General features: G+C 35.7%; 1 protein-coding gene across 1 annotated transcript in view; it reads left to right on the top strand.

Moving 5' to 3' along the window:
- Nucleotides 1–10,263: 10,263 nt before the first annotated feature.
- chst15 (carbohydrate (N-acetylgalactosamine 4-sulfate 6-O) sulfotransferase 15) overlaps nt 10,264–27,014 on the top strand; it is a 31,561-nt gene continuing 14,810 nt past the window's right edge. The window contains exon 1 of the mRNA XM_051868274.1: nt 10,264–10,467. The gene's annotated coding sequence lies outside the window, so the exon portion shown is untranslated. The remainder of the gene's footprint in view (nt 10,468–27,014) is intronic.

The following is a 27,014-nucleotide window of genomic DNA, read 5'->3' as shown; positions in this document are numbered from 1 at the left end:
TGCAAATGTTTGAATACAATATTAGCTTTAATAACACCCATTTTAACAGACATCTTAACCTCCAACATTTCTTTTATACAGAAACGTGTCTATTCTTGCTGCTTCTATTTTAAAATTTTATTACGATCATCCTTCATCCACTGACTGCATAAGATCTCCTTATAGATTCACAATAATAGGGCCATGCACTGTCTTAATCTTTCATTTCGTGAGATAGTTCATAGTTGAGGTATGTTTTAGATTTTTGTGTTGTTATGTCTTGCTTCTTATCAGTACTTCCTGAATATGATGATGGAGAATCCACTCATTCCTTACTCCCCCATATCTATTGCTACAGGCTACCATGCAACTGCCAAGCATAACCAACCTTCCACCGTTGCTATTACCTGGCATTTGGTTTTCTTTTCCTTTTCATAAACCATTAAATCTTCCTGCATGTCCTTTGCATTGATGTAGAGATTATATAGTACTGTTCTTGATAAATGTACAAGCAGTTTTATTTCTTCTATCAGATTTTGTATCGATTTGAACAAATCCCTTTTAAAGCCCCTTTATTTAATTACATTACAAACCATGAAAATCGCAAGCAGGAAGCACATAGATGGGCTTCCTCTGCTCTGTACGAGTCTGTTTTTCTCATCCTCTGCCAGCCCCTTAGAAAAGCCCAGGGTTGTTGAGCGTATCCACAACATCCTGAGGGACTCAGACTAACAGTGTTCATTAAGCTCTGGAATTGTCATCACCTGACTTAGATTAAGGCTTACCAAGTCAATTAAGATCTGAGACCTTAGAAAAAAGCTCAAGTGGATCAAGAATGGCCAACTTTTTCATAAAATGTAACATTTTTAAAATAATAAAAAAGATGAAAAGTTTGAATTTTAAGTTTGCAGAGGTTAACTGTTTCACTTAAAATCATGGACATAAAATATCTTAAAAAGTGATATTAATAAAAAAATATTTACATATTTCTTTGCTCTGCCATGAATAAAATACAAAGTTCTGTCATGAAACTGTAGAGCTGAATCCTAATTCAAAGGCTGGATCCTTTAAAGGACTCGGATTTCAAAGGCCACACCTTCAAAGTCCGTGAAGGACCTTGAGTTGTTAAATAGGACAGTCTAGACTACAGAGGACTGTTCTTGTCGCCAAGCATCTATGACAGCTGACTAGCGGCAGTAACGTTTAAACTGGACTTTTCTGAAAGGTATATTCAACTGCATAAAAACCAAACAGCATTCAAAATATGTTCACCTTGGCCCATTTATGTACATAATAAAGAATATAAACTATATAAAATAAAAGTGGTTCAAATGTTTATGTTCAAATATATATATATATATATATATATATATATATATATATACATACATATATAATTTTTACATTTGTATCTTATTCGAGTAAGTTGAAACCTAATACTACTTACATTTAAAAGTGTAATCCAGCAATTTCTCTTCTCGTCGTTACAGGTGCGCAATGAATACTGGGGTAGGATCCATCCGTTTTATCCTTCATTGCCTGCGAAATGAAGGACGCATTTGAAGGTTGCATTTGAAGGAGCCTTCGGATTGGGACAGCCTTAAGGCCCTTTCACACTGAACGCGAAATTCGGCGCGAATTTTCGACGCTCTTGAATCGAAACAATAGATCCCTATGAAGCCATTCACACTGGGCGCGATTCGTGAACATTTGTGGCGCGGAAAAGCGAGGATTTTTTTTCAACCTGTGTGTCGATTTTTCCCCCTGTCGCTCCGCGATGAAACGTGCCGTCCAATTTGATTTAAGCTTCAGATCACGTGCCCGGAGCAGCTGCTGTTGCACAGAAGGGCGAGAGTGATGGCGCTGTTTCAAAAACTAGTGTAAACACCGAAGAAGAGTATCATTGGTATCTAAGAACAGACTTATAGAGTACCTCAGGGATGACGTGTTTTTGTAGGCAAAACCTGGAAGCGAGTTAGCATTTTAGGACTTCCGGTTCCATCGCAGTAAAGTCTATGGGTTTTTTGAATGGGTTTTTGCTAAATCGCCTGAAATAATGTCTATGGTTAACAAAGCCTCTAAATATTTTCACGTTTTGATCTATGACATAAAACACACCAGTTATAACCCGCTTGTGATTTTTTAAACCTTTATTGTGTCTTAAAAATTGCGGTTGGTAACAAATTGCTAAAAGGGACTACTTCCTTTGGCTGGGACTTTAGACGTCATCATTTCAAACAGGACATTTGGACAGCCTTTCTAATGAAAAAGTGGATAAATATTCATACACAGCGCAGATCATAATCAGCGAGCATGTTTTTAAATAAAGTTGTTTTTTTAAATAAAGTTTGAGGAAGCTTAGTGGTGGTGAAGTTGATCCGCGACCATGGTGTGCTGTAGTCCGTTTATAGCCTACTGTTAGCTTTTTATATCTGACGAATTTATTTAGGCTTCGAAATGTATAAATGTTGTGTTAACTTGTAAAGATTATCTTGATAGACAAAATGTGTAAGTGTCATAACTCTTTGTTAAACACAGAGCTTATTTTTTGCGATTTTCCAAATGCATCGGCTTTCAATCGAGGGAACCCATGCGCCGCTAACTTCCGGGTTGGCCTACAAAAACACGTCATCCCTGAGGTACTCTATTCTCACATGTTCTTATACAGAATATCATTTCTATTCATTTTCCACTGAATTATGTGATCACTGTACGTTTTCTTCCATGTGCGTGAGTGTTATGATTATGAGAGCGCGTTTTAGATCTGTCAATCATGATGTAGGCTAATTATATCTCCTGCTCTTCTGTATATAAAAATTGAGAGAAACATTTTTCTACAGTTAAATATGAAGGCAAATAGACACATGATTATGACGATATGTTTTCTGTGTGCTTTTATGCAGCTCACGTTATTTTTATAACAATAAAGGATGTTTATGACAAATGATAAGCAGATTTAGCATTCAATCCATTATAAAACATACAAAGAATGCATGTCTGCCCATTATCGAATCAAAACCCTTGCACACAATACCCCTAACACTTACGCACATGGAAGAAAATGGACAGTGATCACATAATTCAGTGGAAAATGAATAGAAATGATATTCTGTATAAAGAACATGTGAGAATAAATCTGTTCTCAGATACCAATAATAATCTCCTGGATACTATTTTTCTGTGTTTGTTTACACTAGTTTTCGAAACAGCGCCACCACTCTAGCCATTCTGTGCAACAGACAGGGAAAAAATCGACACATTTTTTTTACACCGCGAATGTTCGCGCCCAGTGTGAAAGGCTCCATAGGGATCTATTGTTTCAAGAATTCAGGAGCGTCATCGTCCTTGAAAGGGCCTTTAGTCATGCCACAGTGGCACAATTGGCCTTATCAGAAGCCAGTGATTATACTGTAGTTTATAAAGTTATAAATATGGATATTTTTTACTTTATAAATAAAAACACATTACTTCACTTCAGAAATCCTTTATTAACCCCCTGGAGCTGTATGGATTACTTTTATGATAGATGGATGTGCTTTTTTGGGCTTCAAAATCTAGGGTACATTCACTCCCATTATAAAGCTTGGAAGAGCAAGGATTTTTTAATATAACCCTGACTGTGTTTGGCTGAAAGAAGAAAATCATATACACCTAGGATGGCTTGAGGGTGAGTAAATTATGCTGTAATTTTCATTTTTGTGTGAACTAACCCTTTAACCATCCTTTTGACAAAGTACAGAGCGGCTGTCAAGTCATATTCTTGCTTTACGTATAGGCCCATATAGCGTATGTGCGTCAATGTATTATTAGTCCTTGAAACATTTATACCCATACCTTGTCTTTACTCTCTCATAGTGACAGCACACAGGAATGTTTTCTGGAATACTGCTGAACTATTCCATCCCAGCTGTACATATATTCTCAGCTCTTTGGCACACTCCACCATGCCCTGAGTATAAAGAGAGGATGGGGTTATCTTTATGACCACATTTTTTCATTTTCTTTGGTGTTTGTCACTGCTCTGTTAAAAATATATTTTTCAAAAGGACAGCTCTGAAAGAAAGAATAATTACCACACAGAAGAAAGTATAATTAATGCATTTTATTACATGGCTCTCTGGAATACTTAACTCTGATTGATCAGTCGTGGAATTCAGTGGTCAGATATTTTTTAATATTGGCTGTCATCCTAAGCAAAGTAACTAAACCCAGCACTACCTTGATTTGTCTTTGTGGACTTGATTTCCTTTGTTTCATTCAAACACAAAGCAGCATTAAAAATAAAGGTTCCAAAAGATGGCAGTGATGCCATAGAAGAAATATTTTCAATTCCCCAAAGAACCTTTCAATGAACAACTCTTAAAGTAACATTTTTTTTTTTCTTATAGTAAAAATTAACCTTTTTTTCCATTATAAAAAACCCTTTTGTACATGGAAAGGTTCCATGGATGATAAAGGTTCTTCATGGAACCATAGATGCCAATAAAGAACCTTTATTTTTAAGAATGTGGTGCCATGTTGCATCTCAAGTTGCACCTTGATTGATAATTCTCTGTTACTAGGTAAAAGAAAATTTGGATTCCTTGATATTTCAGCTTGACAGCTGTCAAGTTTTGTTTCCTCTTTTGTTATTTTTAGACACACTTTGGCCCAAGTGTTGGCGACATTTAGTTTTCACGAGCATGTAACATGCTGTAGTTTTCAAGCAAAGTAAATTTAGTGTGGATTCAAGACGTTTTTTTTCTTTTCCAGCCCCCAGACAAATATCTCCCAACTGAGATCTGTAACAGCTTGAGAAGAGACTCTTTAGGAACAATAGATAAAAGAGAAATAAAACACTCATCTCACAAAAACATCTTCAAAAACTAAAGGGGAATATTGACATCTATACATCTACATATTCCCTGAAACCATGGTTTGCTAAAGAAATGGTACATAATCTACCGGAATTCAGATGTTGCAAGCTTTAAATGATGACTGTGTCTGAAATATGTAGAAAGCCTAAAAAATGAATTCTGGTCATACATTTGCAGAAGCAAAAATATAGGTTGGTTTGATGAGATTTATTCAGTTGTCTCTACTGGTGTCCTATTTTGACATTTCATCAAGCACCCAGGTAACATTTGCAATGAGTGGGCTGCCTGCCTGATGACAAATTAGAGATATGACCTGAATAAAATATCAAAAAGTAATTTGATATTCCTCATCGACTTGATTAACATCATCAGCTTCATCAAGACATGAAGGATTTCTCAGAGTAGAATGGCGAGTTGATCAGCATTCAGATGAGATGTTTATAAACACAACTCACCCATCCATGTCTCTGTCATGAATATGGATGAAGAACAACTGGCTTATTCAAAGAGCATTTCCACTCAAAACAGAAATAAGAAAACGTATTTTCACTTTGACAAGCACTTTGGGACTGATCGAAGATTTATTTCAGAAAAGATTGCCTACTTTATAGATTTGTTGTGTTGCATTCCCAATGTCTCCCCCAGTCCCCCAGGTTTTCAAACATATAACAGTGATTTAGACAATGTGGAAAGAATTTCATAGATAACAAGCCTTGGATAACAGCCCTCCTTTATCTTATCACACAATTAAAAGCATTTTAAAAAACATTTTTATTTAATCTTTATCGCAATTTTGCTACATTCCCCTGTTGACTCACCAACTGTGTCAAACTGGCAGAATAATCCAGCTGGGTTTGGATGATTACATATATTTTTGGAACCATTTGAGGATGCTTGAATCTGTTATTTTGTTTGCAGTGTAACATTACAAGTAACTTGAGTTATATAATCAGATTACTTTTTAAAGTAACGAGTAAAGTAATGTGTTACTTTTAAATTTACAACAAAATATCTGAGTTACTTTGTCTTAACATTTATAGACATCTACTGTACATGAACCTTACTGTAAAGTGTTACCAACATTTCAAGTTAAGAACAATAAAAATGTATACAAAATAAAAAGTTCTTCTTACTTAAATTGAATTTCTTAACTTAAAAATTTTGAGGCAACTGATTGCCTCAAATTCTTTGAGTTTTACCAACTTATTTGGGTTTACAGGGTATTACTTTTAAAATTTCTGAGGGATTTTACTAAGAAAGGGAGAGAAAGGGGGAATCTATGTGAAAACATCTCCACAGACTCTCAAACAGATGTCAATTGTGGCATCCATCCATCCATCCATCCATCCATCCCAGTGTGGATCTCAACCTTTTAGACTTTAGTCACCCCCAATGTCCACAACAATATTTGAAGGCCCTCCCTCACTCACAATTCACAATTTCTACCTAATAAAAAAATTATAGCTTGGCATAAAGAAAGATGTATATTCATCATAAAAATAACCAAATACTAAGATCTATCTGAGTGGATCCAACGCTATCTCACAACCAATTTGTACGTATTTTACGAGGTGGTTAATTCGTACGAATTCATACGACCTCACTCGTACCAATTCATACGATTTGTCTAAACCCCATTGAATGGGGTTAGGGGTAGGTCATTCGTACGAATTCATACGAATTTGGCAACTCGTTAAATACGTATGATTTAGCAAAAAACGTACAAATTCGTATGAGTGTGGTCGTATGAATTCATACGAATTTGGCAACTCGTAAAATACGTACGAACTGCCGTGAGATTGGGTTGGTGGATCTCAAACTTTTTGACCTCAAACCCCCAACCCCCCCTTTTTAAACTGCTGTGTACTGTGTTTATTATAAGGGGGTAGAATCCGCAACTCAGTACTCGCGCTACTCGCAGTACTTTTAAATAAGCTTCTCTTTTACTCTTACTCAAGTCGTTTTTTGGACAAGTACTTTTACTCACACTACACTTTTTTGGAAAGTAATGGTACTTTTACTTGAGTATATTTTTTCAGTACTCTTTCCACCCCTGGTTAAGGCCTTCTAGTGGGCCCCGGCCACAATCAATTTCATCTGTTTCTGCATCAAGACAAGACCCAGTTGTTCAATCTCTGATTCTGAGTTGAGAACAGACCATTGAACAAACACGAGGATGTGACAGTGTTAGTCAAATCCCATTCGTTACGGCGAATTAAATTTTGATTTCCCAGAGGGCATCTCTCTTTGAAGAGGTGGGCTGCTGGCACTGATGGCGACATGGGGAGATAGACAGAGAGTGAGAGAGAGAGAGAGCGATTAGCTCTGAGACATGGCATCGGAATCTAGAGCATGCTGCTGTAACAAACACACCAAATGACTGAAATATGAGAAAGTAAGGTAGGCCTACAGAGTAGCTTTCAAAAAAATATGCAAATTAATATTCCATATTTACACTTCTGAGGTTTACAAAAAGCACAACTTTTACAGAAATTATAGATGATGCTCTGCCTTAGGACTCAAGTTTGAACTCTGACTCATTTTCCAGTCTTCATCACAGCCGTCTGGGAATGACTGTGCTATTGCTACACATTCACTCTATTGCAAAATATCAGGGGACTGACAGAGGGAGAATTCTGTAAGTGTGTATATCCATATTTGAAAATGACTGCTTTATACAAAATGTATCATGCTAAAAAAGTTCCAGAATAAATAGTGAAACACACAAGTTTCATGTTTGGTTGTTGCAAGTGATCCCTTGACGGAGTAGACAGGAAAAAGCACATCTAGAGCGTGAATGAGTAATCAAGGGCACCAATAATAACAGGAAAACTGAAACAGAGCAAACAGAGAGAAAACGAAATTAAACAGAACATGCACGTCTCAAGAAGTATAGATTATGAGTAAATTTCTGACACATTTATGGCATAATGGGAATTTACACAGCACAGTGCCTTTCCAGTGAAAAAAGAATTCCCCTGCAAAATAAGCAATGTGAGAAAGTATGATGAATCCTGACTCAAAATTAGGCCTGAGCCCACAGATTTCTTCCAAAAGCTCAGTAGATTTGCTCATAATTCAAAGCTCAACACATTATTTTACTGTTCACTGAATTGTTATAACATATTTTTGGTCATTTGATTATACATTCAGTAACTAATAAGTTTCCTACTCAACACAGAAAAATATAAAGATCCAAGATTTCGACCAACTTAAAAAACAATGTTCATTCTCAGAATGTATGCACATGATTCAGTGTTCAGAACTCTGAGACTGACCAGTCACGTTTTGTGATTGTGTGCCAAAGTACAATTGCCTGCAATTTGCACAATAACTAAATGCACATGGCTTGTTGATCAAAACTGATTCTCAGTTGATTCTCAGTGAAACTGTCAAACTCTTCACAACTTCTAAACATTTTTTCATTGTGTGAGCCATCACATGCAAAATGACCCATTCAGTTATCAAAATCTGTCACACATGCAGGTACTTTATATTACATTAATATCTCACATGAAATGTTTGTTATTTCTATTAAATTGGCAAATGGCCCATTGTAATGAAATAGGAATCACAATCTTATAAATCAAGTTTGGAATTATACATACATGGAGTATGGAGTTTGCCCAGCACCATCACTAACAACCCTAAACAGCAACAGTTACAGCAGTACTGTATTTATAGAAATGTAAAACACATATAGGCCTACATTTACAGTAATTAATCGCCAACACACGGCACAGTTAACAGCCTTTTAAAAACATTTTCATTCTTTTAACATTTTAAAACGACCCTCAAATATCACAGATTGTATTATCCTTCAAATGGAGCTTTATATAAACACGGTAAAAAAAAAGAAACATTCCTGTTTCAGGATACTGTATTTTAACCATAATTTTATAAAATCCAAATAAGCTTTACAGATCTTTATTGGAAAGGGTTTAAACAATGTTTTTGCCATTTTTGTCTTCTGTAGATGCTTGAATTTGCATTACCTTCAGCCTTATTTAAATTTTTGTGTGAAAGTGCCTTTACATTCGCCCAAAAATAGAACTTTTTTTGTTATTAAAAACAAACTCAAACAAGTCCATGCAGCCCAGGTGAGAAAAAGTAATGCAAAAGTAATGTAACACATTACTTTTCTTGAAAAGTAACTAAGTAACTAACAATTTTTAAGGGAAGCAATTTTTAATTACTTTTTAAGGGAATAACGCAATATTGCAACGCATTACTTTTCAAAGTAACTTTCCCCAACACTGCATAAAAATGTTTACACATGTTAAAACATTTGCTGGAAATAAATGCAGTTAAAAGTGAGAGGACGTTTCTTTTTTTGCTGAGTATACATTGTCATCCCCCTTATTCAGTTTAACAAATGAAAAGTTACTGAATGAGGAGGACAAACCACAAGTCTCTTCTCAATACCTTTTGGACTTGGTGAATAATAGCACAGCTAAGTACAGCTATATTTTGTAGAAACTCTGATTCTTGGTTATTGTCTTACTTGACAAATTGCCAAGCCTGCAGTCTGAGTGCTAGAAAACAGATTAATCAATTTTGAATCAATAACATTTATGCAACAACTTCTGTTCAAACTGCTCATGCTTCTTTTCACCACTGATTTATTTTGGCATCTATTGCAGTGAATTCATCTTGTATAATCATTCAGTTCTTTTCCTCCCATTGGAAAAAGTAGCTATCTGTGGTCTGCCAAAGGTTTTGACTTTTTGGTTTTGTCATGTGCTCGACCACACACACCATCAATTTCAAAGCTCTACCATGGACCTTTGTGAATCCATCAAAGAGAAGAGGAGCAAGGGGGATGTTTATTTTATTTAAAAGCTATTCACACACATACCAGATTGTAGATGTATAAAAATAACTAGTGCAGTGCAAAGCTGGTTTCCTTGGCAAAAAACCATTAAATTAGTTTCTGATTTAACTAATAGGCTGCATGACAGTCAGTCAGTACAAACATGGGGAGAGATTAGATATAATGAAAACCCAGAATTGGTCCAAGGGTTTGTGTTAGAACATGTTAACCAATGAATGGGTGAGATTTCGCCAATTTTGAAATTTGAAAATATGTCTGTTACACTTCATAGGCATCTTTAAAGTTCTTGCAACAAAATCTCTTCTTTGATAACCTGTTTACTGGCATGAGGGTGGGAGAACTTGTCACACATAATAGCAAACCACAACATTCAATCAATTCCCCATGGACAAAATCATAATTGTTAATTTCATATGTGTACTTATGTACCTACAGGTTGTTTTGCTAAACTGTAACGAAACTCACGAAATAGTCCATTAAATATTTTTTCTTTTATGTTCTGTTTTATTATTAATCTCGAGTAGATTGATTTCATAAATTGCTGGGATTTGTCGGAGCACAGCACATCAGTAGCAGCATGCAGCATCCCACCCCCTCTGCTGAACCCCTGATGATAGAGAGAGAGAGAGAGAGAGAGAGAGAGAGAGAGAGAGAGAGAGAGAGAGAGACATTTGTGCTTGAATAGAGACAGAAAGGCTTTCATCAACTCAGTCGCTCAGAAAGTTCTCTATATCACGGTCTCAAACGCAAACAGAAGCGTTCATTGGAATATTAGCCTAAGCTGGACAAGTTGTCAAGGTAAGTTTTCTACGCGAGTAATATGAAGGTATTTTTGACAAGATTGTTCGAGGGTTTTCGTGTTACACGTTTGATTTAGGCTAGTAGATTTACCAAAACATTAGATGAAAGCGAGCGATGCTCCGTCTGACACTGACTGGATGTTAAAGCGTCAAAAAGATGATTTCTAAAACTGGTCCATTGAGAAGCGCTTCATAGCGGCTCTCATAAGGATTTTTCACACCCACAATGTTTCATTCAGATCGGATGGGATGCTGCTGTGACATAAGATTCGCTGTGTACGACCTCGGGCAAGTTCAACGGCATTACCCTTACAAACATCGTTACCACAGTTTACGCTAAAATACCATAGTGACAGTTATTATTACTGCTGTATCAGGGGTCAATTGATAGGCTAAGGTTTTCGCTCTTTGTTGAATCTCTTGTGAAACAAACATTAACATAAGTTCATGGGTAAACGGACAATTTGAGTGAGACCAAATAACTTTTGTTATCCTAATTAATGACTAAAGTTTTGTTTTTGTCCATTTATACCAACATAATTCAGGTTGAGGGGTTGGATAGTTAACAAGTGTTACAAAAACAAAACAGAGGCAGACAGAAATAAGGGAGACAAACAGGAATAAGCAATTAGGACAAATATATTTTTGAAAGCAAACTAATATCACTCAACACACATTTGCATGATGTGACTGTATTCATGATATAAAAACTTGAACAATTATGAGATATGATTCATCATTTTCACAGAATTTTAAAATTGACCAAATGTATAGGCCTATTGGCAGACATAATTTATCAAATGCTTCTGAACCTTAAATTAAAATGTAAAAGGTTTACATAACCAACATATTTCTCCAGGTTAATTTTTTTTTTTTGTAACATTTGTAGCTAAAGGGGTTCATTTTTGTTTAAAAATGAAAGTTGTCCTCACCTCCACAGGTTTTAATCTTTAGTCTTAATCTTAATAAAATCAATGAATGTAAAACAGTCTGTGCAAACATTTCGAGACATCATCTTTTTTGGTGATAATACCAAGTTAGTAAGTATTTTTTGTTAAAGCTAGGGCTACCATGGTAAATCTTTGGAAGGGTAGACTATTGCTCTTGAGCTATTTTTAGGTACCAACAGCACACTAAACACACTTGTGCTTTCATAATCACACATTATTTCATGTGATTTATTCATGTACATGTACAAGCAGACAACATATGTACATATATGGAATATGTGATTAAGTCAGTCAGCCAATCAGTCAGTCATGACCAGTTTCAGGTCATTTTCCAATTGATCCTTCGCCAGGAGTTTGATTGACAGGCGATCTAACCAATCATAACGCCGAATCCGCCATTTTGTCCGACAAAGCAGTCAGGGGAGTTAGCAGATTAACGTCTGTGGACTTGGAACTTGAAAAATGGCGTGTACTGACTTCTTTCCGTGATTGAAACAACATTCCTTATGATGTTCATTCATGTTTATTTGATGCTATAAATTAACTAGTAAGAAGAGATTATCGGTTCACAAGCCCCTAAACACATTAAAGAGCCACAAAATGGTATTTATTGTTTAAATTTCTTTAAAAATGACAAAATTTGAGACTTTGTTTCATATGAAAAGTAACCTGCTCTGTTTTGTCTGTCGATGCGTTGTCAGTGTCCTCTTTGCTCCATGATGTATTTTTCACTGCGTGAGAACATGATGGTGAGAGGTCAGCATGGCTTGTCGGACGTAGCAGCAGTAACTAAAGGGGGCCGGTCTTTGCGAACGGTCAATTGATATGGGCTTTATCTAATTCTGGAACTCTGGCATTCACTTGCCACCATCCAATAAGCTCCACCCCGGATGGATTTTAGGAACTGAGTTTAGAATGAGGGAAAGAGACTGGTAGGAATGTTGTCCTAGGAACAGCAGTGGTTGTTGACAGAAGAACATGTTTCACTTGGGTATCATGTTGTGCGTATTTCCCCCATGGAATTTATTGACAGATATGTAAGAGAAAAGAACAGATGGATCTAGTCTTACATTATTCTATGGCATCAGGTTGCAATGTCAAAACCTGTTGAAATCCATGCTGTACCATAAAGCATCTGTTAATCAGGCTGTAGCTGGTTAATTCTAACCAATGCATTCAGAACAATTTAAAGTTGCTTGAAATTTTTTATTATTTTGTAAGAAATTAAAGAGAATTAAAGCACTCTATTACCTCAGGAAATTGCCATGGAGAGGTTTCATGTTTGTCATGGCTACTGCACTCTGGAGTGCCCACAAGGCTGTGATGTATTAGTAATTGTTGGCACAAGGAATATGTACTGGATGGCTGGAAAGTCTCTTCCTTAGAAAGACATTCACCAGATCTTAACAGCTGCAAAATATATAACTTAATGCTGAGTCAACATGCTATCCATACCAACAACTAAACCCTTCATTGCTCTGACCCACTGTCTGCCTAGACACACACACACACTGGTTTCCATGTTTTATGGGGGCTTTCCATAGAATTAATGTTTTTTATACTGTACAAACTGTATAGTCTATCCACTAACCCTACCCCTAAACCTGCCCATTACAGAAAACAAAAAACTTTTTAGATTTTTACATTTTCAAAAAATTTATATGAATTTATATGATTTTTCAAAAAATTTATGTTTTCTTCATGGGGACCAAAAAAAAAAAGCCCTCATAAGTCAAATATTACTGGTATTGCTATCCACACACACACACACACACACACACACACACACACACACACACACACACACATATTTCAGTTTCACATGGCATAAGGTTTGGTTTGTGAAATCAATCATATTTTACCTCATAATACTGTACTTGTGTCAAGAAATAACTATTGTAGCTTTTCTTTTTTCTTAGTCTTACAACAACATTTGCTACTTTGTTTTTTTGTTTAAAAGGAACTATTCTGTTTAAAGTTTTTTTCAACTGCTTACACACATTTTCAAAACTCTTTTTTTTTTTTCAAAACTTTACACACAAATCCAAGAATTGCACACACAAAATGCAAAATGCCTCACATCACTTGCCAAATGAAGCACTGCATTCAAAATATCACAAACACATCTCAAAAGCAAACATTTGTCTTACGTTGCAAACACCTTTGCCATAATATTATATTTTTGGATATATCATATACACACCGTTATTCAAAACCTAAAGCTGTTCTTTTATGAGCTCCATTTCTGTACAAGATTGAAAGTGATTGGCAGAGAGATGTTGAAAAATTCATGGTAAAAACAAAAGCAAGATTGAAACCAAATTTATTTTTTTACTGTAAGCATTTGTGGTTTTGAATACAGTATTACACAGTATGAAATAAAAGAAATACATCAACCATGTGTAGTTGGACAGAAACAATGGTTGTGTTTGAAAAAGGAAATCAAGATACTTCCTGTTAGATTTTTGTGTATTACATAGAGAATTGTGTGTTGTGTTTTGCAAAAAGTGTTTTATGAAATTGAAAACTAGAGAATTAGTGTATGGTTTTGCAGATTTGGTGTGTGGATCTGGTGTTTGAGTGTCAGGTTTCAGAAATTGTGTGACAAGTAAGGATTTTGTGTGTAAGTAGTTGAAAAAAACTGTAAGTGAATAGTGTTTCTAACTTTATGTTACATCCATTCACTTGTTCTCGCATTCTGTCATATTGAAAGACTGCCAATATAATTTTCTTATTACATGTCAGATTTTATATGTCATGGTCATTCGGCAATTTTTTTTTTTTTTGTGTGTTACGCTTTGCCTGTGATGGTACAACAAATTTGACTTTCATGATATTTTCCATCATCATAACATTACATAAAACTATACAGTTTCTTCAGGAATGCCATAATAGCATATTTTGTATTAAGGGGGATTTTTATATACTGTTCCTATTGCTTTCAGCAGTGAGATGAAACTCAGTAGTGGAAGACAGCAGGGGCTCTCAGACCTCACACTATAGGGCTCAAGGCCTTTATTAACATTTCTCTTCCTTTTTCTTCTGAGAGCCGCAAAACTTGGCCAGACAGGTAGACAGATGCCCTTTGGCTTCTGACATGAAGCTGTGTTTGTGCGTGTGTGTGTATTTATGTGAATGTCTCTTTCCTTCTACTTATGTGTGTGTGTGGATTGTTTGTGCCCAGCCCCTGGCAAACCCCTCTTTTAATTTTTTTTCTTTTTAGAAAATGAAAGCTGCCTCCCATAACCTTTGGGGGGAAATAAAAGGGGATGAAAGTTGGAAAAAAAGCCAATGAGAAAGAATTCAGTTATTTATGGCTCATGTCATCTGTTCACTGGCACAATTTATGCTCTATAAAGGCTCTCCATTCTCTCTTTTTGCAATTTCATACCCCAGCAAATCAGATATTACACAGCATTGAATTTTTAATATTGTGTGGCCTCCATGTGATAGAAAGAGTGATCTATTAAAAACTTTGAAAGTAGTTTATATCCAGTACTTTAAGTTGAACATTATACAGGAGGAGAACTGAGCTCGTAGTCACAAGGGCTGGATATCTCACAAACTATAAGGCTTCAAGTCATATATACACTATATTGCCAAACGTTTTGGGACGCCTGCCTTTATGTGCACATGAACTTTAATGACATCCCATTCTTAATCCGTAGGGTTTAATATGGAGTTGGCCCACCCTTTGCAGCTATAACAGCCTCAACTCTTCTGGGAAGGCTTTCCACAAGGTTTAGGAGTGTGTTTATGGGAATTTTTGACCATTCTTCTAGAAGCGGATTTGTGAGGTCAGGCATTGATGTTGGCGAGAAGGCCTGGCTCGCAGTCTCCGCTCTAATTCATCCCAAAGGTGTTCTTTCGGGTTGAGGTCAGGACTCTGTGCAGGCCAGTCAAGTTCATCCACACCAAACTCGCTCATCCATGTCTTTATGGACCTTGCTTTGTGCACTGCTGCGCAGTCATGTTGAAACAGGAAGGGGCCATCCCCAAACTGTTCCCACAAAATTGGGAGCATGAAATTGTCCAAAATGTCTTGGTATGCTAAAGAATTAAGAGTTCCTTTCACTGGAACTAAGGGGCCAAGCCCAACCCCTGAAAAACAACCCCACACCATAATCCCCTCTCCACCAAACTTTACACTTGGCACAATGCAGTCAGGCAAGTACCGTTCTCCTGACAACCGCCAATTCGGCTGAGTTGATGTTGTTCTCGATTGCTTCCACTTTGTTATGATACCACTAACAGTTGACCGTGGAATATTTAGTAGTTAGGAAATTTCACGAATGGACTTATTGCACAGGTGGCAACCTATCACGGTACCGCGCTTGAATTCACTGAGCTCCTGAGAGTGACCCATTCTTCCACAAATGTTTGTAGAAGCAGTCTGCATGCCTAGGTGCTTGAATTTATATACCTGTGGCCATGGAAGTGAGTGGAACACCTGAATTCAATGATTTGGAGGGGTGTCCCAATACTTTTGACAATATAGCGTATGTCCTGTAGACCGGTCCATTGCATTACGACTGCAAGCAGTATCAGTAATGTCAAAAATGTGATGTGCAGTCAAATGTCCAGTGTGTATGCTGTTTAAAGGAGTGTTTTCGCTGATATGCTTGTTGTACTTCGTGGAGTTTTGATGTGTTTTATAGACTCGATATTGTTTCTTATTCAAATGTGGTGAACAGTCTCCCCCCCCCCTCCCCACAAAAAACAAAAACAAAAAAAAACTAAAACAAAACAACAACAACAACAAAAAAAACCCCAGCACCCCAAACCTAAAATGTCTCCCTGTGGCCCAGATGAAATTAATACTTTTATTCAGCAAGGGCACATTAAATTGATCAAAAGTGACAGTAAAGACAGTTATATTTTTACAAATAAATACTGTTTTTTTTAAAAAATATTTATTAATCAAAGAATTCTGGAAAAAAACTGAAAATTGTTTAGCATGTTTTTTTTTTTACAGAAATATTAAAAAGTGTTTACAACAATAAATACATTCATGATCACTAAATCAGCATATTAGAATGATTTCTGAAGGATCATGTGACACTAAAGACTGAAGTAATCACACTGAAAATTCAGCTCTGCCATCAATAATAATAAATTCCATTTTATTATAAAAATATATTAAATTGAAAACAGTTATTTTAAATTATAATAATATATCACAATATTACTGTTTTTACTGTATTTTTGCTAAAATAAATTCCACCTTTGTGAGCATAATGTTTTTCAAAAACATTAAAAAACCATTACCGACCCCAAATTTTTCGGTTGTGTATAATGTATTAAATTTACTAAATTTGTAAATTTTGTATTTTTATTTATAAATAAAAATAAGTAAATATATAAAAATAAAAAAATACAATTCTATAAATTAAAAAATGACACCATTAAAGTCAAAGTTCATGCATGTCACATGAGACACTTCATCCTTATGACAAATTGTGAACTTGAATTCTTGAACTGGAATCCTTCTTTATTGTACAGGCCCTTTTTGCTTTGCAGGACTCGCAGCCACTGCAGTTTAAGTGAACTCCATAGCAACAATGAAGTATTTGTTATATTTCACTCCACACTTCACCAATTGTTAACATCAGCCTAGTCAGCAATGTATTTGGCCATCCGTGGGAATATAATCTTGTGTCGCCTCCAGCCATGTTGTGTATTTGAGACATGCTAACAGCATTCCTACAAGCACAGAAGGCCATGAGTGCCATTGTAGAGTCATTTGTATGCAGCATTAACTTGCATGAGTGCTTTTTGTTAGTCTTAATGGTGTCGGCCTGAGTGGTATTAATCTCTTGTGTTGTGTTAGCCTGTCTTAATGGTGTAAGCCTGTCTGAAACCGCCAAATAGGGAGATGTGTCTACCTGCTTCAGTGAGCCATAGTGAGCTTGTGTTAATGGACCACTGAGTTCAGTCATAAAATATTTCTGGTAACTCTTAAGTGACCTTGTGACATTTACTGTAATGGACCTGCTACTCAACTCATGCAATACTTGTTTCCTGTTTATTGCGTAATTGCTTAATTTGGAGCTTAAACTGATTAAATTTTGCAAGGTTTGCGGTTTGCAAGGACTGCTTCAAAACTTTGATAGTATGGATTCACGCCAGAGAGAGGGAAAGAAGCAGAGTATCAGGGGAAGTAATTTTCAGGACGATGGCCCATTCCAACAGGATGATTCATCATGCAGGGCGCCTCGAGGGTTACGTTGCATTACTTTTTGATACATTTACGCACAGTCTATTTCTAAAAAACATGTTTTCGTTTTATAAGCTTACATAAGTGAGTACTAAATGTTAAAAATGAACTTTAGCAAGCTGCTGTAATGTACTTCCTGCATCACTGTATAGTGTATATCTTCTGTATAAGAGTAAACCTGAGGGAAATATATAATTTATGCATTTCCTTGCCCAGTGTTTGGCTCAGTGGCTTAAATGCCCATCTTCATTTCATCCCCAGAAAAAAGAGAGAACTTGTTTTGCAGTTTGTCTGTGCATTTCTATGCTCTTGTCATCCTAAACATAGTCTCAGCCACAGACGGCACACCCACAGACCGCCCACGGTCCGCTCACTGACCGTCTGATGCATATTGGACACAAACCTGGAAAGTACTTTCACAATCTGGCAAGCTATTATCTGATTGGCTGGTCTTGTGCAGTTCAGGGCACACAGGTTTTCTTACTCAGTTAGCCTACAAACAGTCTGCAAGCGCTTTTGAGGATTTGCCAAAGTTTGCCAGGTTAGTATCAAATCTTCAATATTAATATTAATATTCAATTTTGTTTTAAAAATACAAATAAAAAAAAACAAAATTAATAATTTTAAACTACAAGTTTAGGCATGTAAATTTAAATGAAAATGAAGGCATCATAACATTGTAACATAAGATTAAACTTTATTTGGTAACACTTTATTTTACAGTGTCATTGTTACATATGTTACATGTAATTACTATTGTAATAACTATAAATTATGAATAATTACATGCTACTAGCCCTAAATCAAACCAAACCCTAATCCTAAACCTATAGTGAGAACATGTAGTTACCTAATATTACTCAGTACTTAAATGTATAATTACAGTGTAACAAAGACACCTTAAAATAACCCTTTTTTTTAAGTTGTCCTTATTACAGTGTAATTACACATTTAAGTACGTTAGTAATATTATTTAAGTAGATGTACTTAAATACATCCATTAATACTTAAATGAGTTTGGTTGAGGGTTAGTTGCATGTAATTATGCTTAATTTACTGTTATTACTATAGTAACTACATGTAACATATAACAAGGACAGTAAAATAATGAGTAACACTTTATTTTAAGGTGACATAGTTTCATGTTACTACATGTACTTACTATAAAAACAGTAAATTATGCATAATTACAAGTAACTAACCCTAACTCTATAGTAAATACATGTAGTTAATTAATATTAGTCAGTACTTATTTAAGTACAACATAACCAAATAATGTGTTATAACGTTAGTGTAATAAAAGATTAAATAAGTGATCATTAGATGATGCAATGGTAAACTAATGCAAGAATAGAGAAATGTGTGAGAATGAACAATTGAATATTTAAAACATTTACATATGTTTCCAATATTTTTTCCAAAGTCGGTCTCTTCCTGTCTTTTTAGATTGTTCTTCGCTAGAATAAGCTTCAATAAGGTCCAGACCTTTCTTTAATCAGAGATCTGGCTACACAAGACTATGCAAACCACAAACAGCGAGACATTGGCCTTCCCAGTGTCCCCTTCCCCCAATATAGTGTATTTTTAGCAACTGCACTAGTGAATAGGTATTATCAACAGGCACAGAATTAGATCAGATTAAGTCCTAATATGATTTTACTTGAAGCGTCAGGCCCCCTGAGGCTCAGTTCTAAGTTCTGCTTTCATGGCTATTTGAAACATAAACATTGTGCACTAGTATCAATGGAGGGAGGACGGGCTCTAAATGCTGGGCTGAGTGAGTTCACTTCTCCCCCTCTCTCTTCTGGTCATGTGTGCCAGGAGCATTGGTCTGCTGCCCTCTTTAATGATGCATGGAACATTAGCCAGCCACTATCCAAAGATAGGACGAGGCCAATGGCATTCTCTGGTCAAAAGAGGCTGCATTGTTTGGGTTCAGAAAAGCATGGTCTACTGAGAAAGGGGAGAACAAAGTGTGCTGTCTGTCTAGTTTGTTATGAAAATTTGTTGCCACAATCGTAATTTGTGATTGCCACAAATTACATTTCAAAGTCTTTTATATTCAAGCACATTTCTGCCATGCATGGAGTGATGGGAAAGCAGATGGTGTTAGAAGTAATATAGATACAGTACTTGCTGGTTTATTTCACTTAGTTTGACTTTTTTTGTTACACTGTATTTACACTAGGAGAGCATAGATATATAGATATATAGATAGATAGATGTAGATTTTAAAAAGTAAAAAAAAAAAATCAGTGATGAATCATGATTATATTTATGATTATTCAGTAAAAAATTGCAAATAGTTTTGTGATAAAAAAAATGATACATGCAAAAAAATAAAAATAAAAAGAACTTCCTGATAATATTTTAATTGTGTCTTTTGACATGAAAATAAATAGCATTTTACAAATTATTTAAATAACAACATGTTGTCTTTATAATATTAATGGGGCTTTATACTGCACATGAAAATACTTTATACTGCCTTTATATTTTAGCAAAGGAATCTCAAGGAACACATATTTAGAGTTCTTTGGAAACAAAGGGTATATGAAAAACCCTGGTTTAAAGAGTTAAGTTTTGACTAAACTATAAAAAAAACAAAAAGATCAATAGAAACATAACAAGGAAGGGGAAAAAAACAAGAATATATTGTGATAGGCAAAACCTTGTGTTAAGAAAAATGAAAGCTGCCTTCCATAACCTGCATTCGGGGGTGGAGAAACATAAAAGAATAGGATGAGAAAGAGAAAAAATAAAACAAATGAAAAAGGATTCTGGGAGTTATTTGTAGCACACGTCTGTTCATTCGCACAACGGATACTCTATAATGAATCTCCCATCCCTCTATTTTCAGTTTGTATCTCAACTCTTTATATCACAAGTCCCAGGCAGCAGATTTAATTAAGAAGCCAGTCTAATACATCATTTATTTATGAGATAAATTCAAGTGGCTGCTATCTGACGGTATAGAATCTACGTGACTCTGCATTTTTATGCACAACTGCACTGCTGACATTTGCTACATATTATCCTTGTGAATTTTCCTTGTGGAAGGTAACAAAGAACAGGCTATTGATTAAATGGCAAGAAGAACTTGGATCTATTGTTGTACTGTGTGTGTATCTGGGACATAAAAGGTCTGGGAAGAGGTGTCCTGAGTTGCCCATCAAGCACACAATAGTATTTCAACAGTGCATTGTCAGGAAACACATAACAGTTGAACACACAACCATGGAGCTGTTAATTAATAGCAAATGTTGTAGATTTAGTAGTAGATTTTAAAAAAGTCTCTAGCAGTACAGTTAGTAAAGTAATTACACCACGAGTATCTGCATGAATTGATTCTGATAATTCTTTGAGAAGTTTTTATCTGTCTTTTTGATAAAATAAATAAAATAAAACAAATTATATTAGTTCAATCATGACAACTCTCGGAATGAATTTAAACAGCGTTTATTTATATACATGGAATTTACATAGGTTTGGTCTTGGTGGACTAGATCTGCTACGCTGCTGCTGAATGAAATTAAAAATGCACATTAAAACACTGAAGTGAATTTAGGCTGCTGCAAGGAAACATGGGGAGAACCGCCCGAGCAGATCTAAGCAGATGGTGCTAGGGAAGGTGGAGGACAGACGAAATCCCATGGTGCACTGCAATGAACTGATCCGATTCGAAGTCAGGAATAAATAGGTTATGTAGATAGAAAAACGGAAAGATTGGACAACCCATTGGCTTTAAGTGAACCAATCAGCTTCTCGGAAGTGTTTCATGACTGAACTATATATTTATTTTAATTTTTTTTTTATTATATATATACACTTTTATTTTTATGATTATATTTGTATGGAAGTTTGTTTCTGCCACTGAATAAAAAATAAAAAAGGTAATTGTGGCTTTTTATCTCACAATTTTGATCTCACAAAACTTCTCACAGCACTTTTTTCTCAGAATTGTGATATAAATTCACAACTGGGAGATATAAATTCCAAATTTGTGAGATATAAATTCTGAAAAATAAAGTCACAATTCTGATAAATAGTCCAAATTGCGAGAGATTCTCAATTCTGACTTTTTTTCTCACAATTGACCCTTCGCCGGGAGTTTGATTGACAGGCGATCTAACCAATCATAATGCCAAATCTGCCATTTTGTCCAACAAAGCAGTCAGGGGAGTTAGCAGATTAACGTAGGTGGACTTGAGCTTGTAAAAAGGTGTGTTCTGATGTCTTTTCGCGAGTGAAACAACATACCTTATGATGTTCATTCATGTTTATTTAATGCTATAAATGAACTAGTAGGAATAGATGATCGGTTCACGAGCCGCTTGAGCTGAGGCGCTACAGCGATCTGTCACGACACATTAAAGAGCCAAAAAATGGTATTTATTGTTTAAATTTCTTTAAAAATAACAAAATTTTAAATTTGAGACTTTGTTTCATATCAAAAGTAACCTGCTTTGTCTTGTCTGTTGACGCGCTGTCAGTGTCCTCTTTGCTCCATGATGTATGATGCTTGAGAACATGATGTGTGGCAAAAGGTCGGCATGGCTTGTTGGACTTAGCAACAGTAACTAAGGGGGGCGGGTCTTTGCGAACGGTCAGTTGCGAGTTTATATCTCTCAATTCTAAAATGTGTGAAAGATACTGATGTATAAGGGTGCAATCATCTTAACAGAGATCTTTCTTTCTTTCTTTCTTTCTTTTATATCTGAAAAGTGTTTATTCACATAGGCTGCTGAGTGAAGCACCTGAGGGAACTTCTCTCATCTCTGTTGTTTAATTACACTTTTTTCTTCTGCGCTACTGCTCTTTTCAGCATGGATTACATAAACACTTCTCCCCAGCTTCCTTGCTGTGGTGCTACACACGCTGCACAGAATAAGACAATAAAGCCTTCCATCAATGCATTGACAGCCTGAAATCAACAGCAAACCACATGCCCCATGTTTCAAGCACTGAGACGCAAACATCTTCTTCAAACCGCAAAACAAATCTGCCAAACTGAACGTGAGCCTGTCATCACATATATGCATGCTGGTGTATCAGAGAGGGAATAAAGGGGCACTGAGAAAGGCCTGCTTCAGCAGGAGTTCACATAACATCACCCATAAGCGCATCTGTCTGCCAGATGGGTCCCAAGTTATACAAGATGTCTCTAATAATAACTGCTGTATTATTTATGTCCGTAAATTTATCAGCTTAGGAAAAGACAAGTAGCATTTTAATGAGAAAAGTTCAGGCTTTACTGACCTACTGCAATGATAAATACCAAGTGCACAGTGCTATAATTTAGTGTCACATGGTTTTTAGTGACAAATAATAATAATTTAGGCTCTGATTTAGTATAGGTTTGTGTAAAAAAAAAACATGTAAACTTAAAAGCTCTATACAGTGTCAACTGGTATAGATTTTCTTTGGTTGAATATGTAATTTGGGGGGTGTCTCCATTAAAGTGCACAATCAAGGCCAGTGTCAATGCAAACAAATTACATTGTACCTGCAAAGTAATTTGTCAAGTCTGAAAGTACGTTCGTAAACTGCGTGTGCAAATTAACATGACTGAATGGCAGGTATTAATCTGATTCGGGTTATGCACCAGCTGCTGTCACTATGATAAAACAGACACTGAGAACAGAGGACACACAGATATATGCAGTGCTGCTCAAATGGATTAATGCGATACAAATTTATTTCTATGCAGTTGTTTTATTCAAAATTACATTTAGCACACAAAATTATCACTAAATGTAATACAATATATAAAGCACATTATATCTCTAAGAAAAATGCAGTGATAGATGGTACGGTGAGCACAGAACCAGCTTTTGCTAAAATTGCCTTAATATGAAAAGGATAATTCACCCTAAAACAAAACGAAAATTAAGAGATTTTAAACAAATGCTCCAACTGTTTTTGCCCATACAATGACAATCAGTATACGTGCAAACACACACACACACACACACACTATCAAAGTGAGGACATTCCATTGGCGTAATGGTTTTTATACTGTAAAAACTGTACATTCTATCCCCCTACACTATACCCCTAAACCTACCCATCACAGAAAACATTCAGCATTTTTACATTTTTAATAAAACATTGTTTAATATGTTTTTAAAGCTATTTTAAATATGAGGACTCATGAAATGTCCTCATATTTCATGTTTACGTCGTAATACCAGTGTAATACCCACGTCATTACACAAATTTGTGTCCTCATAAATCACAAAAATGCGTACACACACGCACACGTGCACACACACACACACACACACACACACACGCACGCACACGTGCACACACACACACACACACACACACACACACACACACACACACACACATAACAAAATGACATTGCACAGACATTTTGGGGGGCAGGTGGTCAAGTTAAAAAAAATGTACACTATTACACTATTTAACACTATGGGGCTGTTATACCAATTAAATGAAATCAGTATCAACAAAATCCATCTTACCATTTATTAAAATCCATTTACATTGCAATTAATTGCCTACATAGTGTTCTGAGATTAATGTTCTAAATATAACATTTTGAATACAGAAATATGAAATGCGGGAAAAAGGGAAATTATTCTATATGAAACTAAAAGGAAATACAAATAATGAATATATGTAATAAAACTAAAATAGCGCATATTTAATAATATAATGCCTCATTTGCATATTTAAACATTTCAGAAAACTCAATCAATGAACTGGGAATTATGGTAATATCTATTAAATTTATTACCCTATTTTTACCCTGCATTTATACATAGCCTACTTTGTTCACCATAACAATCCGACTGGATTTACAATAAGACTTAATTTATATATATATATTTATATATCTTTGAATTTTTACCATTCTCTTTAGATAGAGACATTTTCAAATGCTGTCTAGTGTTGACAAGGGGACTAAAACGTCTGAGGTTATTCACACTGTGACTATATTAATTGAACTGTCATTCTCTTAGCTTTTTTTTGGTTTCTGTTTATCAGATGTCACATCCTTGTACTCAGAGCCTTCACTCATAATGTCCTTTGTCTTTCTTTTCCATTTCATTTGCAGGGCATTTAATCAACACTGTCATTGTCAGTTGGGAAACAAATTTAATGCATTAGTATTGAAGACATGCAACATGCAACCAGACTTTAGAAGTATTTGCTATTCTCTAACATTATGTATAATTGTGTTTAAACATTGCCAGATAATACAGTAAAGTTAAAAAGTGAGACCACATTGAAAAGCTTTTTTTTTTTTTTTTACTTAAACCTGGAAATAAATTTATTAAAAACAAAACAAAACAAAAAAACAAACAAACAAAGAAATGAATTCAAACAGAATAATAAGATTTCATGTTAGTTTTTTTAATTCAACCTTCCACCCAGTTTGTTAAGCTGATGAAAAATCTGGTAAATTATTTTAAAAAAGCAAAATATAAGAATTTATGACCTCTGAATTTGGCTATGTATGGTAGTTGTCAAAATGCTTTTGTTGAGCATTTTTGGATATTTGCTGATATTTCAGCTCAGCTTTAACGCATTAATAATCATCGCATAATAAGCCTGATTCTCCTTTAATTATGAGAGTCCAGAAAAAAGGTTGGGGGAAAAAATAAAAATAAAAAGAGTGAGAGTGAGAGTATTATTTTGAATAGGTGACTTCAATGAATATATAATCAAGTGGATCCATTACAGATTATTCAGTTTGATGTAATAAATATACTAATATAACTGACTGATGCCATTTCAGAATCGGCTTCACTGAGCTTCATTATCCATCTCTATGGTTGCCGCATGCATTCATTTCCTCTTACTTGTACTGACTGTGGAATAGATGTTATCCCTGCATGTTTTCCCTCTATTGACACTGCACAAATGGAATGTGTACTTGTTAGTCCGTATGTGTGTGTATTTGAGCATGTGTATATTAGAGGAGAATTTAGATTAACTCAGGAAGAGATGATAGTGAGCGTTTTGTTTTCTGTCTTCTTTGAGGTGGAGAGCTGAGATAGATAGATAGATAGATAGATAGATAGATAGATAGATTGATAGATTGATTGATTGATTGAATGATTTACATTTGCCTGAACTAACTTATTCAATATAGAAATTACATTTGTTTTTTCTGTATGAAGTATTTACTTCACCACAGAATTTTTTTTAGCAGTGTATATCTATTGTTTTATCATTCAAAACTTTTTACTTGGAAAGTGTGTTTGTGCGAAAATGTTCCTTGGTTTGATATTTTGTTATCTAATGCAATGACATTCATTCTTTTTTGTGTTGCTTGATTGTACAAACATTTTTTATGACCACTGTATATGCACAGGCATCCACAGATCTTTGGCCCATCCTACTGCTATGCTTCTCCTCACAATATTCTAATTTAAGTATTGTTTTTTTCCATAGTGAATTGTGGGCTGCAACTTAAGCTATGACTTTCCCCCCGGATGCTTGGCATCCCCTTCCATCCACCCGGATCCATTCCTGCATACTCTGATCAGTTAGTCATGGCACTGGCTGGCACGGACAGAGTAGCCTCTGTGCTCAGAGGCAGTGGTCTTGACAGTTCTGCCACCCTCTTTTTATGACTCTGGAAATGGGTGAGGGAGGGGGATCAGAGAGTCGTATGTGAAAAATGTCCTGCAGCACTCATAAAGGAACTCATAAAGGAGTTTTGGGCAGGACAATCCGTTTGTTCGACTTATGGATGATGGGGGGTGTGTTCCGGAAACAAGTGTTCCGGGGCAGTTGTGGCCTAATGATAAGATAGTCAGGCTTGTAACCTGAAGGTAGGGCTGGGACAATAAATCGATGCATCACAAATTGAGAAATGATTCTGGATCGATTCTGAGATTTTTTGAATGTATCACGATTGTTTCTCGAATTGATTTTGAGCTTAGTTTTTAACAGCAGATGGCACTGCGTGCTTTAGAAATAGCCTGTACTCTGCTTGCTTCCAATTCCTTACACACACCACTTGAACCTTCTATAAAATAATCATTCATAAAGTTAGAAAAGGTTGAAGTGAATTACAAGTGTGTTTGCAGTGGGCTGTTTACATTAATCTTGCGTCATAAAAGCATTCTGAGGTGCTAATACATTCTCAGACTCAGCCGAACGCACAAGCCCTCTTCAGCGCTCTTTTTCGTGAGCATTTGAGCGTGCAGTTAAAAACTAGCCTAAAGCGGCATCTGCTGTTAAAAAATAAGCTCGGAACTGTTTCGAGAGAGAATCGCGATGCATTCGGAAAATCGCAGAATTGAGTGATGCATCGATTTATTGTCCCAGCCCTACCCGAAGGTTGCGGGTTCGAATCGGGTTCGAATACTGGCAGGAAATGACTGAGGTGCCTTT

Source organism: Ctenopharyngodon idella, chromosome 17 (assembly GCF_019924925.1).
Source record: "Ctenopharyngodon idella isolate HZGC_01 chromosome 17, HZGC01, whole genome shotgun sequence".
Taxonomy (NCBI): Eukaryota; Metazoa; Chordata; class Actinopteri; order Cypriniformes; family Xenocyprididae; genus Ctenopharyngodon; species Ctenopharyngodon idella.
This window is presented reverse-complemented; position numbering and strand designations above follow the sequence as displayed.